This window comes from Poecilia reticulata, chromosome 22, assembly GCF_904066995.2.
Source record: "Poecilia reticulata chromosome 22, P_reticulata-male-v2, whole genome shotgun sequence".
Classification (NCBI taxonomy): domain Eukaryota; kingdom Metazoa; phylum Chordata; class Actinopteri; order Cyprinodontiformes; family Poeciliidae; genus Poecilia; species Poecilia reticulata.
The window spans coordinates 17,409,072-17,421,503 of record NC_088851.1 but is presented as its reverse complement, the minus strand read 5'-3'; the positions used below and the strand labels follow the sequence as shown (position 1 = coordinate 17,421,503).

The window sequence follows — 12,432 nt, the reverse complement described above, 5'->3', positions numbered from 1 at the left end:
AAATCTTTTAGCTTTATGATTTCGGCATTTGTTTGTCCCATTGTTGTGCTAATTTTGTTCATCATTGTGTGTTTATTGAATGAAAATAAATAGCTACAATGGTTTGGTAGTTTTCCACTAATAAACAGTCTTGTTTATAATTTGATGTTCATTTTTGGTCTCACTGGGAATCATTCCTCACGGTATTCACAGCCAGACATGCTATTATCCAAACCGAGACGTTGTAAATGAGATGCATGTGCTGCCCGTTCTCTGTTCTCATGCGGCTTCAGCAGCTGTGTCTCCTTTAAGTGCCTGACTGCATGTTTCAGACAATGAAAAGGTTTCCCAAAGACATGGGATCCAGAGGAAAATAATACCTTACTAGTGTTTGTGCTTGGAGTTGTAGTTAAACCTTCCATTCTGTGAAAAAAATAAATAAAAAATGTAATGTTTATCACGAAAACAAAAAACAAAAATCAGCATGTAATTGACATATTAATAGCATTGCTAACAGTTTAGCATACCAATATCAGACTTATTCAAAGGTTTATGTAGAATATTTCTTAAAACATAAGCTGTAATCTTCTAGCATGTTAGGGCCTAAAGATCACTGAAGAAAAAAATAGGTGTACCATATTTTCCGCACTATAAGGCGCACCTTCACTGAATGGCCTATTTTAAAACTTTTTTCATATATAACAGACGCTACAGTTAGGGTTGCCACCCGTCCCGTATTGAGCATATACGAGACGCGATTTGTTCCGCACTCTACAAATATGGATGTGTGATAACAAAGAACTGGTCCCCGAGTACTTTATATAGTAGGCTGCCCCAGTCATTGTTTCACTCACGGTGTTGGTGTTGCGATATTGTGCCCAACTGCTTTCTGGGTAACACAGACCAACCGACACGCTGCCGCCGCAGTCTCTGTCTGTCTTCCCCCGACCCCCAGGCTTTAAATGTACAGGGGCTGGTCCCTTGGTAACCCTAGTCGAAGCACCCCGGATGAATATCTAAAGCCACTTTGTTGACATAAAGAATGTCAACAAAACAGTCCGAGTCGGGTCGGGAGGAGAGCCTTCCGCGACTGGGCCGGGGCGTGGCCGGAGGATGGTCACCCTTCTCCGTTCTTGCACAGCATGTTGGTGGAGAACATGGTGCTATCCCAGCATGCATCGCGCGCTTCTTTTTCGGGCGAAAATGAAGTCAGCGGCTGCTTACCGTAGTTGCTAGACCTGTTGTGGCTCAATATTGGTCCATATATAAGGCCCACCGGATTATAAGGCGCACTGTCGGCTTTTGAGGAAATTGAAGGTTTTTGGTGCGCCTTATACTGCTGAAAATACGGTAATTCACTGCTTTTAGTCAAGATTTTGACTATCAAGGCATTTCTCAGACAAAATGAGTGCATGTACACATGTGTGAGAGTATAAGTACAGGTGTTTCTAACAGAGTATATGTGCATAACTGGAGAGATTTAGTCTTCTATCCAAAAAAAGCTTTGTTTTTAAAGTAGAATTATGTGCCTAAAAGACCTCAAACAAACTTAATAACGCTCATGCTGCATTTGTCTTTATTGTCTCCATAGTGGTAGGATGCAGACATTATGAATGATTTCTCATGGATATTAGATAATTTTCTCTTTTTTAAAGGTTCTTTTGTGCCATGATAATTTTTTTTATCTAATGGAAAACATTTTCCATTGCAGCTGTCACAGTTTTCTTTTATGCAATTTATTTTTAATATCTTGTTTCATTTATTTGAATTTTTTGAAGTCATTCCATTTCATTGGGGTCCAATAATTTCTCAGACTTTTCACTTTTCTAGTATTTCTTTGTCAGTCTGCATCGTCCTTTTTCCTCCAGCCACTACTAAATCTCTGCAAATGCATAAAGAGATGGGTTCCCATAACATTTTGTACAAAAACTTTTATTTCTTCACCCAGAATAAATAAAAGCTGATGAGACAGTGGTATAAAAATACCGTCAAGGAAATAATCAAAGTTGCAGAGAAGTGCAGTAGTCAGTGGTCAGCGGTGTTGCCTTGCAGCAAACAGCAAGAAAGTGCAAGGTTTGAAAATATGCGTTCTATTTTCTGTGCATGCATGGATTATCTCTGGATACTCTGGCTTCCAGTGCTTGTCACTTGCATAGAAATTTTACTTTGATCATTTTGTATCTCTTCCCAGCCTTTTGTATTTTTTTTTTATGGTTGTTCAAGTAAATTGTCTTTTACAGTATCGACAAAGTACAACAATAAACGCATAATATACACACCTGCTTGTATAGGAGAGCCAAAGGATACAAATGACTTGGTAAAAAGCAGTATGTAAATAAGACAAAATATCTGCTCACCTCAATGTTTTCGCCGCCAAAAAGCTTACGTCATTGATGGACTATAATGCTGTATAATGGCCACAAGATGGCGCCAGATCATTTCCCATCAACTGACCTCAAAAATATACTCAAAAACGTATTGGAAATTATTTGGAACAATATTTGGTGTGTTCTGAACTGAACTATAAAAAAGCGTCTTAACAAAAAAAAAAAAAAAATTTGCTCACCAAAGACCAAAGAAACTGTTTCTAAGGAGAGCACAGAAGTTTCTTTCTATTTTCTATTTCATAGCAACGAGTAAGCCACATAAGACATGCTTTTCACGTTTTTAAAATGAAATCTAAATATTTTAATTAATTTTGTTAGGATTTAAAGTGGTGGAAGCAGTGCAAAAGGCTTCTTAGCCTCTGTACTTGCAGAAAAATGTGGATCAACAAGGTATCTACAGAGAGAAACTTTGCGATGGCATATTACACTTCTCGGGGGATTTTTCCCCATCATTTCCCAATTGTGATCTGTCATATACAATTCTAAAACAAATTAAACAAAATATTCGAAAGGTTCAAGGGATTGTGAATGCTTTTACAGGATACTAAGCAAAGAATCATAACATTTGGTGCTTTGGTAAGACAAAATTCTAACAGAATAAAGAGAATAGACAGTATGGCATTTCCCTTGCAAGTTGGGTTTATAGAAACATTACTTACAGATGATTCAGAGTCACCTGATCCTGATGGGAACACACACATTTCAACAACTGCTGTTGGAAGGGGAGTTACCTGCAACTCTGAAACTCTGAAAGCTGATTTTAGACGAAGTATAACTGAATTACCATGATCTCCTCTCTTCTATGCTGCCTCTGACTGCTACTGCTTGATACAAAATCATAAAGGAAAAACAACTTTATAATTTTGAAAGACATGAAATCTATGTATTTATATTTTTCAGTTTTAATCATTGAACAGATGTTCTCAGTATGTTCTTTTAAAGGAATAAGTAGTTTCTTCACAATTCTTGTAAAACAAACACCCAGCAGTTGCTGAGGCTGAGAAAATGACTGAATTAAAAAGTTGTTTTTTTTTAAATGCATGTTTTCATATGTTTAAGTCATGCTTTTGGTCTAAATTGTAGGTTTTATGTGACCTCATTCTAAAATACACACCCCGATTTCATAAGCATTTCATATTTGAAGTTAAAATTGCATAAAGGCCAGTTGAACACAAATACTCACAAGATATGTTTAAAATTCCATTAAAAAGATTCAAAATTAGGTAGAACCAATAAAGTCTAGATATTGTTTGACTTATGCCACCTTTACTGGGGATTAAAATTATTCATGGCATCAAAACCTTCAACAAAACACAGAGGAAGAAAAGTTGTACATTTAAAAACACACTTGTAGCTAAGTGAATTAGTACCACCAACTCTAAGTGGAATAAAAAATAAGAACAATTTAAGACTCCACGAAACAATGTGGGCCTTCTGTATTTGTATTAAACTTTCAGAAAATATGATTGGAAAGAGTTGACTTGTGTAAAATCAGGGGTAGAAAATCTGCACACAAGTAAAAGTAGCATCACTTGAATATATTTTTCTCAAGTAGAATTTAAACATAGTCATATAAAAAATATTGCAAAATGTAACCACCCACCTGTAGCACCTCTACTGGTTCTCCTAAACCAGTGTTTCTCAAACGTTTTCAGGCCATGGATAACCTATTTAACAAACAGTGATGGATCACCAGACCTGAAATCGCCCTGCGATAGCACAGCTTAATATTTAATGCAACCTGAAATAAAAATATTAGCTTCTTTGTTCGTCCTAATGAGAGGAGTGGTGATGTTTGGTAAATGTGTTTAGGCACGACAAAACCATGAACAGGTCTACTTGGTCATTTTGAGAAATAAAAAAAGAAGTTCTTCTTTACTACTAAGTGTTGTGCATTAATGCAATGTAGGGCTATTTATGATTCAGAAGCACAATTAAAGAAAAATAGACTTGAGTTACTTTAGCAGAAACAAAAAATTATTTTCTGCACCATTTAATATAAAAATAATCCACCAATTTCTATCATTTGCATTTATTAATTGTATTTCATTGATTTAATTTAATCATTTAATTAAATAAAAATAACAATAGCTGCTGACCTGAAAGCAGAGTATCATTCATTACCCAGCAAAATCATAAAAAACAAAGAACAGCTCTGACTAGCAGAGCCAACTCCTATCACTCACCGCATAGACCCGTTCAAAGGAATCCACTCACTGAATTCCTTTGAACACCCAGCAGCTTTGACTTAGTTTCGTCTGATCATATAATATTCCTGGAGTTGTTTATTTCCATCGGTATCTGAAGTTTTTCTTTTTAGCAACCCGGTATTTTGCCAGTTTTCCATCATTATTTTTAACACAATCCTTTGGTAAGCTAGCTGTATCGTCGCGCTTCGAGCTCATGTCAAGGCAAAACGGTCGTTTATATGCAGTGCCTCGCGGGCGCCCCGTGGACCATCAGTGGTCCGGGGACCACAGTTTGAGAAAGACTGTCCTAAAATGTGTACCTCCTTCTTTCTTTCTAAAGTGAGGTTTCCAATGGGAAAACCCTTGCAGGTGGAAAACAACACAAGGGCATCTCACAGTTTTCTCAAAGAAAACTTTGATAATCCCCAAGACTTTAGAGAAATCCTTCTGTGGACGGACAAGATGACAAAGTTTGCAAACTGAGAAGGAGTTCATGGTGGGAAAAAAAAAACATTCAGTGAGGATGAATTTAAAAAATCCTTCTAAAGCGATGTAAAAGATTCATCGCCAGTTACTGCAAACACTTGACGGCAGTTGCTGCTACAAAAAGTGGCCCTACCAGTTATTACATTTCGGCACAAGTGCTTATTCGCACAGGCAGATCGGTTGAAGAGAATTTCAATAAATGAAAATCCTCTTCTGAAAGCAGCATTTTGCTTTTACTTTGGTTATCTGTGTCTAATAATAAAACTTATTAACTTGACAGGAAAGCAAAAGGCAGAAGAACTGTTTCAGGAGGCAAACACATCTTATCAAGTAGTGAGAATCACATTTTTTGTTGTTATAAACCATCAGTGCAAAGCAGCAGACACAATCTCCAAGAGGTTCAGAGAGGTTTGGGAAGGTAGGAGACGAAAAATGATGAGAAGCATGATAAACAATACATTTCCCCTGATCTACACTCTTCATTGTCAGATTTTTGTTTTATCAGTTAATCAATTTATAGTTCCAGGAAGGAGAACAACGACAGCCAATGTTGGCTGGATACAAACAGCCAATAACAAAAGAAGCTTTGTTATTACTTGTCTTGCCCACATTTCTCATAGAAGGAGCAGTTGAACAGTGTGAGACATGTTCGTCTTGAACTACTTTGACATTGTAACGTTAAAACAGCTCTGCAACCTTCAAATACAAGAATCAGAACGTTCTGAACTCCTTTGTTGCTCAAGAAGAAAACATTTTTGTCAGGTCACAAAGGGTGTGTCCAACAGGGAGAAAACAACTCTCCACCCATCAGTCGACAGAACTGTTTGTCTCCAGGCACATAACTTAGTCCACCTGACTGACTTCTGTCAGGCTTAGTTTTAAAGGAATGCCCGAAGAGAGGGGAGGGTGGATCCTGTGTTATGATCTATAATTATAGTAAACATTCAAGAAGACGACTATGAGATGTGGCAACAAGTTCAACTAGTTTCAGCCATACTGTCTGACATCAAATCCAAATAACCTGTTTCTGTTTTATATTAGACAGAATCACTTTTGTTTTTAACTAAATGCCAGAATAGAAAGATGGAGACAATTTTTCAAAATTCCAAAGTTTCTGTATAATTAGCTGACATTTGGCATGATCCCCTTCAATTAATCGGCTTTGTTGTTTCCAAACCACTTTGTAACCAATTTGGCTGTATGATTGAGTTCATTGCGCATGTGCAAGACCCTTGCACATGCACAATGAACTCAAGCCCCATGTTCCAGGTTGATGTTTTCAAAGATTGCTTTCATATACTTTTTATTTCCTCATTATGCCATATTTTGCAACGTGCACAGTCCCAAAAATATCCATAAAATATGGCACCGTGTTCTCAAATCAAAGGTGTGTCCAGAAATTTTGATTTTTTTTTTCCCACTGACTGCATACAGTAGATAATTTATATTGCTTCTAGAGTAATTGCTTCTTTCTTGCTGAGTGGCCTTTCAGCCTATGTTGACACAGGACTCATTTCTTTGTGGATAAAGACAAACTCTCACCAGAGCAGTATTGCGACTGGGAGAGAGGCGCAAGTGCTCCAAAGCGAAACAAAAGTTTTCTGTCAGTTACATTCTGAACATATTGTCCATTGTTCTGTGCAAGTTTTGTCAATGTGAAGTGGACCCCTGCCTATGTTGAACACAGTGTGTATTGTACAAAAAAATATTAATGGAGATCACCAACTAATTTGGGAATATCCATGCATCCATCCATTTTCTTTACACCCTTGCCCCTTAGTGGGGTCTGGAGGTGCTGGTGCCTATCTCCAGCTAACGTTCCGGGCGAGAGGCGGGGTCACCCTGGACAGGTCGCAGGGCAAGACAGAGACACACAGGACAAACAACCATGCACACACACTCACACCTAGGGGCAATTTGGAGAGGCCAATCAACCTGACAGTCATGTTTTTGGACTGTGGGAAGAAACCGGAGTACCCGGAGAAAACCCACGCATGCACAGGGAGAACATGCAAACTCCATGCAGAAAGACCAGGGCCGGGAATCGAACCCAGAACCTTCTTGCTGCAAGGAAACAGCTCTACCAACTGCGCCAGTGTGAAATTTAAAATGGTGAAAATGACAAGTTTGACAGAAAAAAATCATGTTTAGGTTTGATTGGTCAAACCTAAACAGCATGAACACTGAAAATAGATTCCCTAGAACACAGTTTGAAGAAATTCACAAACTGACTTCCTTTATTTAGTTTGTGAAAATGAAATCTTTTTGGCATGTTCAATTTTAAAGTTCACCATTCACGTTAGGTCTGGGTAATCACTCATCTGCAATTAATTATGAAAGAAAATGTATCATATTACGGAGTAGATGATGACACAAACCGTCATCGTTTTGCAGGTGTGGCTCTTTTTACAATAGTTCAGGTTACTTGGTTTGGACAAATCTGAAAACACAGCAAATACAAGGACTTGCCCAGCCCTCGGGTGTTTTAGAAAGGCTCTAAATTGTACATTTGGGCTGTCATTAACCCTGACAAAAGACTGAGTGTCTCTTTTTCAAGCAGCACTCAAAATCGTACCTGTACTGCAACTATGAGACATATTTGGGTATAAGGGGGCAGGGCTCCAAAACACACCCACTTTTATCAGCTCAAAAACCACCAGATAAATATAGCTGCAACACTGACTTTAGGCATATATTTACTTCATCTTGAGCTCAGGTATGTCCCGGATGATTATTAGACCTTGACTGCAAGGAGTTTGAATGTTTACATTTTTGCAGTTGTCTTTTCTCTTTAGCTGACTTTCTTGCATACTTTGTCTTGTTTTTTAATAGGAAAACACTTGTGCTGTACTTTCATCATCAAGCCAAAATGAGTGATCGTAAGTCTCTTTGATTGTGAAATATTAATGAGATGATTAATTCTGAAATTAATTACTGGTTTTTAGATTTTTAAAAAAGAAAGAAAAATGCTACCTTGAAGGAAAGTTAGCTAATCCTCACAGTCCTCCTTTTTCTTTTTTGTCTGTTTTTACCCATATGAAGCAAGAGATCAAAGATGCGTAATGCGATGCTGCAAGCAGTAATTTCTATGCTGTTTGTATTCTAGGATGATGTGCTGAGTTTTAATGCTAATTCAAGTTAAAATGCTAATTTATCACCTTTTTTGCCTTTTGCCTTCAATATATTACTACAGCAAACCAAGAAAAGAAAAAACATGTAAGTTAGTTTTACTTTCAGCAGTCTCTATAAGGAAGATATGTGTTTGTATATATTTATTTACTTATTTATTTATTTTTGTCACCGGCACAGGAGGAGGAATCAGGATCAGGATCTGAAGGAGTAAGATTACTTCTCCAGATTGTTGCTAAATTTTTGTGAAGTTTTTATTTTTATTTAATGGAACACTGATAATGTTGCTGTACTCATGTGCATGTGCTTGTGTGTTGTGTCTTTCACAGGAGGAAGGAAAGGTACAACGTCAACTTCTTGGGATTTAAGTGACACCAGTTTTAATTTTTGTTCTATTTGTAAAATTGCAGAAAGAAGGAAAGGGGAAAGGTCACGGACATGGTCATGGAAAAGACGGACATGGTCATGGAAAAGACGGACACGGTCATGGAAAAGATGGAAAAGATGGAAAAGAGGGACATGGTCATGGTCATGGAGGAAAAGGAAGCGGAAGAGGTGGCAAGTGAAAGAGACCACTGAGGCGACCCTAAATAAAATGATGAAAAATCATTATTTTTGTCAAAAAGATTAATGTATGATTGATTGTATTGCATTCTTCATTAAATAATCTACAAAATAAGAAGCACAGCTCTTTAATTCCCTTCCAGACTGATCCCTTTTTCTTGAATAAACAACATTAATATCAAAGGACAATAGAATGAAACAAATCATTATAAAACTGCATAACACCAGTGAGAAAGAACCTAAAATAAAGCTTATGTACAAAAAATCTTTTCTAGCCAAAAGATGTAACCACTGATGTCAATGTAAGAAAAACAAGAAAAGGTAATTCTGTGAAAAAAGTGTGGCTGTTTGAATGCATCTGGTGTTTTTTTATGAATGCGTAGAAAATAAGAACAGGCTGCACGACAATGGTAATGATAATAATAACCAAACTTATAATGAGGGAACTGATGAGTTTTCATCTTCCCCAGGGTTGCAAGGCAGACAAATCTGCTTCCTGAACTTAACTCAAAAGTGTGGTTTTGTCTACAACAAAAATATTCATATCACTTAAACGTTTTTTAGAAATTGTCGTGCAAGTAAACTTCAATCCGTTTATCAGGGCTGTTCAGACACATTAAATAAATTAGAATATGCCTCCTAGATGGCCAGATTAAAAGCACTTTTTGAAATTAACAATGTAGGTAGCTTTCATTAAACCCACATCCAGGGTGAAAGTAGGCGGGTATGGTCGGGTACTGCGTACCCCTAAAAGATTTAGCGGGGGTACGCAGTACCTGCAAGAGAGAGGAGAGGCTGTCATGCTGTAAAAAAAAAAATATATCAATGCGTTCACTGTGCAGCTGTGAATGCACCAACTAATCAGCCGTGACTGATTAGTTTTTCAAGAACAATCTAAAACACGACTTAATCAGTTAATAAATAGCATTTCTTTCCCGTTCCATATTGTTTCTGAACTGTTCGTGCTTTGCCAGACCAGGGGTGCAATACGTGGATCGAGGAAGGTTTTGAGTGACAAACTGACCAGCACGTCCTCCTCTGACTCCTTGTCAAAACGTTCGTAACTTTATTAAAGAACAAAAATATAAATGAATGAATAAAATCAATAAAACGTGTTCAAATGAATGACCCAACAAAAATAATAATCTCAGTGATTATTGTTTCAACAAGGTGTTGCGCAATTCTGTGCTTTCGGTTTCATTACCAAAATAACTAGCAGAGCAGGAGTTTAAAATTAACTAATCAACCACCGCTGTGTTCAGGGAGGCTTATTAATAATCGCGAAATAAATATCAAGCCTGAAAACCTGATTTCGTAACGGACTGAACGTTGTGTTTGCAAAGTAATCTCTGCTCGGCTTGTGGAGCGCAGGCGGTTGCCACGGCAACGAGTGTGCTTAAAACACAAAGAGAGTAAAAAAGGTGCGAGTGGTTTTGAGTTGATCACCTGTTCGGGTTGTTTTACCTTTGTTTACCTTTGCTGTGGCTCATCACCGCCGCTGTAATTTCGGAACAATCAGTAAACGACAAACTTCGTCTGTGCCTATAGTCATTCAAAATAAACGTACACGTTAAATATGTTTCATTAAGTATTTAAGTATGATGCTAGGTATACTGATCATCCCTCTCTCTCTGGACACAGGATCAATAACCAGTATAAAAGCTAAAATAAATGGTTATATGCCAGACATGGAAAACTGGGATGCACTCCGTGCCATGACGTTCAGAGTTTAGGTCTCATGGTGTCTCAAGGTGTCAACATTGCTGCCAGTGGGCTGAGGGAAACATGGCTCCATTTTGCAAGAGCTTTTATCACTTCGCAAAAATTTCATCACCACAGAAACTCCAAAGCACACAAAGAAGCAATTATTATATACACTTTTGCCATAGTACCTCCAAGAATTTAAAACTACTTTTACCACTGCCCACATCTCTTTTTTTTTTATTGGTCTGATGCAATATTGTAATCCCATCTATCATGTTTTTGTTATCTGCAAGTGGATAGCCATCAATTAACAACAATAAAAGCAAAAACTCAAACTAGTTTCTAAAGAAATTCATACAAAATCCTGTTTGCAGTTTGCCACAATCTATGGAGAACAAGGTAAACATGCAAAAGATGGTTGTCTGAACAGATAAGATCAAAACTGGATCCGTTTAGCGAACTTGCAAAAAGCTATTTTGGGTTTAAAGCAATGCACTGAAATGCATCATCCAAATATGAATCCTGGAGGATCAGCATCCTGCTGTGGAGATTTTGTTCTTCAGCGAGACAAGTTCTGGCTGCAAAAGACTTGTGGATGTTCACCTTAGAGCAAGGCAAAGAGAGTAAACCTACTCCCACAGCTGCAACATATTCATGAGTCACAATGTCAAAGTTTTTTGTTTTTTTCCCCCCCTCTAAATTTAAATGAGAACTTGTAGCAAACTTTTTACATGGCACAGAAGACCGCATCTCACTCAAAATTAGAACCACACCTTGTGCAGTCAAACCTGTTTTCTAATGCTGTAGCTCCTTTTTATCAAAGAGCATCACCCACACAAATAGAAGTTGAACAATAATAATGATGTCAGCAGTGGAATCAAGTTTGTGCATGTGTGAAAAAATAAGACAACCGTTGGTTCCTAATTATCTTCGTTTGACTGCGAGTTTATAGAATCACAATGCCTGTGCAAGTGTGGAATAGGTTGAGGAGCTGCATGTGAGGTTTTTCTTTCTTTTCTTTTTTTTTAGATAACTCACGTGTAGCTCTGCAAATAAAAGCTGCAGAGTATTGGGTGTGTCAGGAATGAGCTCTCATTAGCTGTCAGAATCAGATTTATCTCTATGTCCATAAGCTACGTCGCCTGATTGTCATCTTTCAAATCTACGTTTGTTTCGTATGAACGTCTAAAGGCAGTGACAGGTGTATCCAAAGTTGTGCTCCGGTAGTGAAAAATAATGTTTGCAAAACACTCATAAAAAGTCATATTTTTTCTTTTTTTTAAATTGTGTTGTACTATATGATCTGGGTTTACTTTTCCCTTTTAGTTACATACTTCTAACCCGTTTGCTGTCTTTATTTGAATTATTAACGTGTGAATGTTTTTATGAGGTTTTTAAGTTTAAGCTCGCACAAGACTGAGTTGATGTTCTTTTTTTTGTATTGCAAAAATAGTCTGATGTAACAAAAGGAACTTTTTAAAATAAACAATAAAATAAACATTTAATAGTGCACCATGTAGTCTTCAAATTAGATTTCATGAGAACTGGAAGACCTTTTATACCTTCACAGTCACGTGCTGAGCTTTTTGCTAAACATAATCTTGAGTTTAAAGTTAATGAATGCAATGTGACCAGCTGGCTGCAAAAGCTCAAATCATGAAAACCTCTCCACTGCATTGCAGATTTTCTAGGTATTTTAGCCAACTTGTTGAGGAAACATTTTATTTTCCTTTAATCCTCTTCCAGTAATTTTGTTTTGAGAACATGCAATTTTCTTTCTTTCTAATAAACATTATTAAAAGTTTAGCCTTAACTATAAACCTACTTTTTTAACTTCTAGATTGCCTGCCAAGCTGCTCTGCATTTATAAAGGTCATAGGGCACATTATCTGGAGCTGATCCACATAATGTGTCTGTCAGGTTTTGCAGTGGTTAAACTTAACATGTGTCCAGAACAACAGAAACACCCACTTTTTTTCTATTTTTTTTAATTT

The 12,432-nt window shown here is 37.2% G+C and overlaps 1 long non-coding RNA gene across 2 annotated transcripts; it reads left to right on the top strand.

The window, feature by feature from the left end:
• The first annotated feature begins 7,670 nt into the window (after nt 1–7,670).
• LOC103458563 (uncharacterized) lies at nt 7,671–8,852 on the top strand. Of its 2 annotated transcripts, XR_014085770.1 has the most exons (6): nt 7,671–7,757; nt 7,874–7,920; nt 8,235–8,257; nt 8,351–8,380; nt 8,500–8,511; nt 8,581–8,852. It is a non-coding gene; the product is annotated as an uncharacterized LOC103458563 (long non-coding RNA). The 2 variants fall into 2 exon arrangements; XR_532591.2 differs by lacking the exon at nt 8,500–8,511 and having other exon boundaries at nt 7,672–7,757.
• Nucleotides 8,853–12,432: the final 3,580 nt, after the last annotated feature.